The sequence below is a fragment of the Colobus angolensis genome, unplaced genomic scaffold, assembly GCF_000951035.1.
Source record: "Colobus angolensis palliatus isolate OR3802 unplaced genomic scaffold, Cang.pa_1.0 Scaffold126, whole genome shotgun sequence".
Lineage (NCBI taxonomy): Eukaryota > Metazoa > Chordata > Mammalia > Primates > Cercopithecidae > Colobus > Colobus angolensis.
In genome coordinates, this window is record NW_012113808.1 from 2803172 (window position 1) to 2810382 (window position 7211).

The following is a 7211-nucleotide window of genomic DNA, read 5'->3' on the forward strand; positions in this document are numbered from 1 at the left end:
CAAAGGAAGAAGCTTTCACTGTGCACACGGGGTAAACAGCGGGCCTCGAGCCAGTCCCTCATTGTGTCACATGGAGGGTGTGGATCAGCCAGTCTAGGGGCAAGTGTAGGAGTCTGTGATGGACAGCCCTACCGGTAACGCATGGATGCAGGGAGAGCAGCTCTCCCAGGGAGGGAGGGTACTGTGACAACGCTGTGTGGGGTGAGGTGAGGGGGCTGGACAGACAGAACAGTGTGCGCCCCCCACCCCCCAGGCCTGCCCAGAGTGGCACCTGCCCTGTCTGGGCTCTCCCCATTCCCTCCTCGGAAGGCATTAGTCATGTACAGCTCTATGTGGAGCAGTCACTGAAGGTTCTATGTCTTTATGCCACAAAGCTTCGATGCTCTCCAGTTTTCATTCTCCATGAAAGTGGGAACCTAAAAATACAGTTGACCCTCGAACTGCGGTTTGAGCTGTGAAAATCCACTTATACATAGATTTTTTTCAGTAAAAGTAACACTGAGTGTGCTCGCCTCTGTGTCTTCCCTTCCACCTCCTACACTTCTTTTGCCTTGGCTACCTCTGAGACTGCAAGACCAACCCCTCCTCTTCCTCCTCCTCCCGCCTCGACTTGAAGACGATGATGAAGATCTTGATGATGATCCACTTCCACTTAAACAGGGAATGCATTTTCTCTTCCTTACAATTTTCTTAATAACATTTTCCTATCTCTAGCTTACTTTATTGTAAGAATCCAGTAAACTCATACATATAGCTTACAAAATAGCAGTTAACCTACTGTTTATGTTATCAGTGAAGCTTCCAGTCAACAGTAGGCTAATTGTTAGTTAAGTTTTGGGGGACTCACAAGTTATATGGGGATTTTGGCTGCACGGGGGGTTGGCACCCCTGGCCCTGCTGTTGTCGGAGGGTGAACTGCATATGAAACCCCGATCCTGTGAATTGCTTGCTACCATTAGCCTCCTTCCCTCTCCCCTCTCCCTCCCCCTTCTCCCTTCTCTTTCCCTCCCTCTTCCTCTCTCTGCCTGTCTTTCTCCATCCCTCCTACCCTGCAGATTTACTTAATTTCTTGGTTTGCCAGCTGGATCCATGTGTGAACAGATGTTTTCATCATTGACTTTGCCTAAGTGCTAAGCCAGCCAACAAGTTACATGCAGCAGGCTAGTAAAAAGTCCACTAAGTACAAAGCAAAATGAGTTGTCTTTGGTATTTCTGCTTGTTTGTTATCATATTATTTTAAGACATCTTTCTCTTTTCCACTGCAGGCTGTATTTTTCTTGATTTATAACATTTGAGGGATTTCCTCTGCCCACATCCAATATGAGGCTCTAAACCTTCAAATCCAATTACTTCCTAATTGGATTTCTGGGCTTCTTCCTTAATTAGTAAATGAGCTGCCATTTCATCCATAGGGCAAGTCCTTGGCTCTTTGTTGAAAGTGGTTGTTTAATTTTCTTTTCTTGCTCTGGGTAGGTATGTCAGGGCTGACTCTGAAATAAAACACCTGCTTCAGTCATCTGTGGGCGAGAAATCCCTTCCTTGTCCTTGGACATTGTCACGGGTGGTACCAGGCCTGGCTGAGGCTGGCATTGCCCCGTATGCACTGAGTGTGCAGATTCTCCACAGTGGAGGCAGTGGGTACCTTTGAGGCTTGAAGGACATGGTTTAGGGTAGAGAAGAAGGAAACTGCTTTTACAGATGGCAGTTGATATATATCCAAAGCTAACACAGTTTAAAAATACTAATCTGTAAGTCCAGAGTGGTGAGTATCTTGTGTTAATTTTATTCAGATGCACCATTTAAATGTTCCCAGAATCATCTAATGCCATACAGGCCTCCAGTTAGCCTAGTGTTTGACTATGGGCACTAGTACCTGCCATAATTCCTTGTACGTGGGGCTGACACATGCATGGCGGGGCGCTTGGCATCCTGGACCCATTGACCCCAGAGGCTACAGGGCTCCTTTCCATGGAAATGTTTCTGCTCATTTCCATAAATGCTACATACATCTCACCTTTTAGACAAGGACCCTGGGGTTGAAAGAATTGAAGTGGCTGGTCCAAGAACGAAAGCTTGGGCTGCGCTCGGTGGCTCACGCCTATAATCCCAGCACTTTGGGAGGCCGAGGCAGGCAGATCACCTGAGGTCAGGAATTCAAGACCAGCCTGGCCAACATGGTGAAACACTATCTCTACTGAAAATACAAAGATAAGCCTGGCATGGTGGTACATGTCTGTAGTCCCAGCTACTCGGGAGGCTGAGGCAGAAGAATCTCTTGAACCCAGAAGGTGGAGGTTGCAGTGAGCCGAGATTGCGCTATTGTGCTCCAGCCTGGGCAACAGAGCAAGACTCTGTCTCAAAAACAAACAAACAAACACAACGTGGTAGTGGCCTGACTCCCACCTGATGCCCTTTCTACTTACACTAGGTCAGTGTGCTCAGAGAGCGAGGAGCCCTGCACTAGGCAGAGGGGACAAGAGAGAGGTGTGCTCAGTTTGTTCCGTGGTTGGTGTTGGAGGATTGTGTGCACTTTCTCTCTTGCACACTCACACACTTACACACTCACAAACCCATGCACCCCATCCACACATACAATTACTTTTTTTCTGAGGACGTCCTTTCTGCATTTCATCTGATGTCCTAGCCCTCCCCAAAGCAGACTTGAGCTTCTAAGGCTCATTGGATCAAACCACAGATTAGTGCACGGGATTTATTCTTCTTCGTTTCACAGTTGAAGAAGGAGCTTGGAGACAAGAGTGCGTTTTTTTTCCCTTTTTAACCCAACAGAATGGTAGACATAGATTTATTGGTCTATGAGCAACTTCAGGCAGAATCTGGTCATTTTCACGTTTGCGTTTGCTGTGGAGACCACAGCACCTAGCATGCAGTAAAGGCTCCATGAGCATGAGCTGAATGAATGGAGAATGGGCAGGCATCAGGCTGCACTGATTGGCCATGCAGTCTCTCCCAACATAAACATTATGAGGTCACAGTGGCACAAAACATTGCCAGAAGATACAGGGTCCAGAGACCTCAAACTTAACGTAGAACAAGTTATATTTCAGGTCTTAGCACTGTGAGAAATGGCCCATTGTTTGAGCTATGAGTGAGCAGAGACACCTTCCACATGGGAGTTTCACATCCTGCTTTAGAGAAGGTCAGAGTGCCCTTCCTGTGCCTGCTGCTGCTGCTGTTATTTTTTGTGTCTTTGACTTAAAACTATCAACATGCCAACGTGGTGTATTTTGAGGTGGTGTGTTCTGGACACCTTCATTGTCTAATTTAATTCCCCTAACAACTGCAGGAGGTTGCTGTTTGCATTCGCTGATGTGAAAACAGGCTCAGAGAAGTTATAAAATGTACTAATCTCTTACAGCAGCTAAGGGGACTTCCTTCCCTCTGTCCCTTTTTCTTCCTCCTGGGATCTCGAGACACAGAGGGAATGCAGTAAGGATGTGAGAGGAACGGAATGCTCCTTGGGGATATTGGTAAACAAAACACACCTGCTCTGATGGGAGTTTCCCTCTGGTCGGAGACAGGCACCTCAAGGCAGATCTGGCCCTTGGGTGGCCCCGGCCCTGGGCCCTGGGCGCTCAATGGGTCCATAGAAGTTCGATCTTGATGCTTTCGTTTTCCCTCTGCTCCTCTCTTGCCCTTGCATCTCTGCTTTTTCCTTTCCATCTGTTAACAATCTGGAGTGCAGACCCTGATTGAGGATTTGCACCGAGGTGAGGAGTTCACCCTCACCTCAACTTCTGCAATGACTTCTTGGTTGGCCCCTGGTCCTATTCTCTCTGGCCCCAGTCCAGCCTCTGCTGTAGGTCCTATCTTTAGTTCCTGAACACATTTTCCAAGTCTAGACTCCCCTGGTAGGGCTGCAAGACCATCCACGATCTTGTCATTCCCAATACATTTGGCTTCATCTTCCTTCCTCTGCAAGTTGACCCCTGCTGGCTAACAAGGGTGCCCTTCCTTCTCTCCAACACAGATCCTAGGCTCATTCAAACCCCTGCCTTTCCGTTAATTTTTTTTTGAGACATAGTCTCGCTCTGTCGCCCAGGCTGGAGTGCAGTGGCGTGATCTCTGCTCACTGCAATCTCCACCTCCCAGGTTCACGCCATTCTCCTGCCTCAGCCTGCCGAATAGCTGGGACTACAGGTGCCCACCACCACACCTGGCTAATTTTTTGTATTTTTAGTAGAGACGGGGTTTCACCGTGTCAGCCAGGATGGTCTCCATCTGCTGACCTTGTGATCCGCCCGCCTCGGCCTCCTAAAGTGCTGGGACCACAGGCGTGAGTCACCACGCCCGGGCCCATTCATCTTTTTTAAAAGCACTGCTCTTCCTCCTCCTACCCATCTAAATTTTGTTAGGACCACGGGCTTTGAAGTTAAAGAGATTTGTGTTAAAATTATGTCAGTATCACTTGACTGGCTGTATATGACCTTCAGAGTCAGAGTTTCCTAAGGTAAAAGGAAAATGGTAACAGCAATTGCAATAGTGTTGGCAGAGGAGTGACATCTGAAGAGCCCCCTGCGAAGCATGAGCACAGGTGCGGGGCAATGGGAAGACCCAAGTCAGGGTCACTGTTATCCTGTGTTCCTTAAGGTTCAGCTCCAGACCTGCCTTATTATAAGGCTTCTTCGACTTTTCTAGCAGCAGTCAAGTTCAATTGCATTCAGGACACCAAATTTGGTCCTGAATTATTTTTCATGTGGTGAATGGATGAGACGTATTTCTCAAACTAGATTGTACACTTGCAGGCATAGACTGTGGTTTTTCTTTTTTCTTATTTTTTTGAGACAGAGTCTTACTTTGTCACCCAGGCTGGAGTGCAGCGGTGACATCTCAGTTCACTGAAACCTCCACTTCCTGGGTTCAAGCAATCTTCTCACCTCAGCTTCCTGAGTACCTGGGACTACAGGCATGTGTCACCACACTGACTAATTTTTTGTATTTATTTTTATTTTTGTAGGGATGGGGTCTTTCTGTGTTCCCCAGGCTGGTCTTGATCCACCTGCCTTGTGCTGGGATTATAGGCGTGAGCCACCATGTCTGACGGGTTTCTTCTAGTTCCTTTCGTAGACCTATAGCACTTACGAATTGTTATGGTCAGAGGTAAGGGGAACATGGGGAATTTTCTTTATCCACAGTGAGTTCATGTCCTCTGAATTTAGGCTCCTCAAAGCACTGTGGCTCCCATAAGATTTAGGACTGGAGCCACCCAGCTGGAGAGCAGACACCCAGAGCTGGATCTGCACCGAGCAGACCTGTGGCCAGTGTAGGGGTCGCTGTGTCCTGGGTCCCAGTCACTTACCTGTAGGCACCTGGCATCATATCGGCTTGCTGGGTGACAGGGGCTACACAACTGTGGTCCCCGGGGGCCAGACAGCCTCCTACTTTGCACGTCTTCAGAGCCAACAAATTGGAACAAGAAAAGAGGGCTTTTTTTTTCATGAAACAGGCATGTGTTCTGTTTAATGAGGGGAATTCAAGACTCAAGCTGGGGAGAGTACGTGAACTGACTTCTTGACAATGTAATTATAACTCATTTTTCACTACTAAATTGAAATCACTTAGCCATGCATTGGCCCAGTTTCCATGCGCGTAAGGGAGCGGCTGCCTGCCCCTGCCTGCCAGCAGAGGATATGAGGCTGTCTTTGATGCTGGAGCACCACGGGGGCACACTGGTGTTGGAGAGCCTGCCTGCATTAAGAATATTCCTCAGAAATGGCGTACAATTGGTTTTTATAAATATTTACATTTGGTTGACATCATCTTATCAGAACCTCTGCATTTCTGACTAATCTCGGAGTGCCCCTGAGTGCTGCCTCTTTTAATTTCCTAAGCAGTTGTGCTTGCTTTGGCAGCACATATATTAATTTCCTAAGCAATTAATTGCCTGTAAACTGTAAAGAAGAAGGCTTCCTAGTTGAGGCAATAAGCTATTTTAAGTGAATCCTTTTGCAAAGCAAAAACTCCTTTTGTAGTGAAGTCTCCCTTAATTGATCCCTGTGGTAAATGAGGTTTCCCTTGATGTCTATAATTTTTTTTTTTTTTTCAGATGGAGTCTCGCTCTGTTGCCAGGCTGGAGTGCAGTGGCGCGATCTCAGCTTACTGTAACCTCCATCTCCCGGGTTCAAGCGATTCTCCTGCCTCAGCCTCCCAAGTAACTGGGACTACAGGCGCCCGCCACCATGCCCAGCTAATTTTTGTATTTTTGGTAGAGACGGGGTGTCACCATGTTGGCCAGGATGGTCTCAATCTCCTGACCTCCTGATCCGCCCGCCTTGGCCTCCCAAAGTGCTGGGATTACAGGCGTGAGCCACCGCGCCCAGCCTACAATCTTTAATGCTGTGGAATTCATGCCTCATCTACCTGGTTCCTGAGGAGGCAGACACCTGGGGGCAAAGCAGGGCACTGGGAAAGTACCAGTACTTCCTGCTCTCAGATAATCTGCTTGGGAGTCCTGGGGGGTAGGTATTATTATCACCATTTTGCAGATGAAAACAATGAGGCTCAGAAGAGGTTAAGTACATGTCTGAGGTCACACAACAGGTCAGGGTTGTGCCAGGAGTCAGTCTGAGGCCACCGTGACATCCAGACTGGAAGAAGGCCCCCAAGTGCTCAAAGCCCTCCTCCTGGCACCCGGGTCTTTCCGTGAGAAACAACCTTAAAGGGCGACTTTGTCTTTGGATTTCTAAGCCACACTCACTTTTAGCTCCTTGAAGCCCTTCTCAGCGTTAAGTCCTCTTATCCTTCAAAACAGGTAGATAGAGCTGGGTACAGTAGCTCAGGCCTGTCATCCTAGTGACTTGGGAGGTGGAGGCAGGAAGATCACTTGAGCCCAGGAGTTGGAGGCCAGTCTGGGGCATAGCAAGACCTCATCTCTAAGGAAATTAAAACACGTAGCTGGGCATGGTGGCACATGCCTATAGTCCCAGCTATTTAGCAGGCTTAGGCAGGAGGATTTCTGGAACCCAGGAGTTTGAGGCTGCAGTGAGCCATGACTGCACTGTTGCACTCCAGCCTAGATGACAGAATGAGACTCAACTCAAAAAAAGAAAAAGAAAAAGAAAAAGAAAAAGAAAGGAGATGGGTTTTCTCTGGATGAATGTGCTGGGGTGATTCCACTGTGGCATGCAGGACTGTGGCTCAGGGTTTCTCTCCTGCCCTCTTTGATGCCTGGGAACTGTGCCGAGTCACCTTGA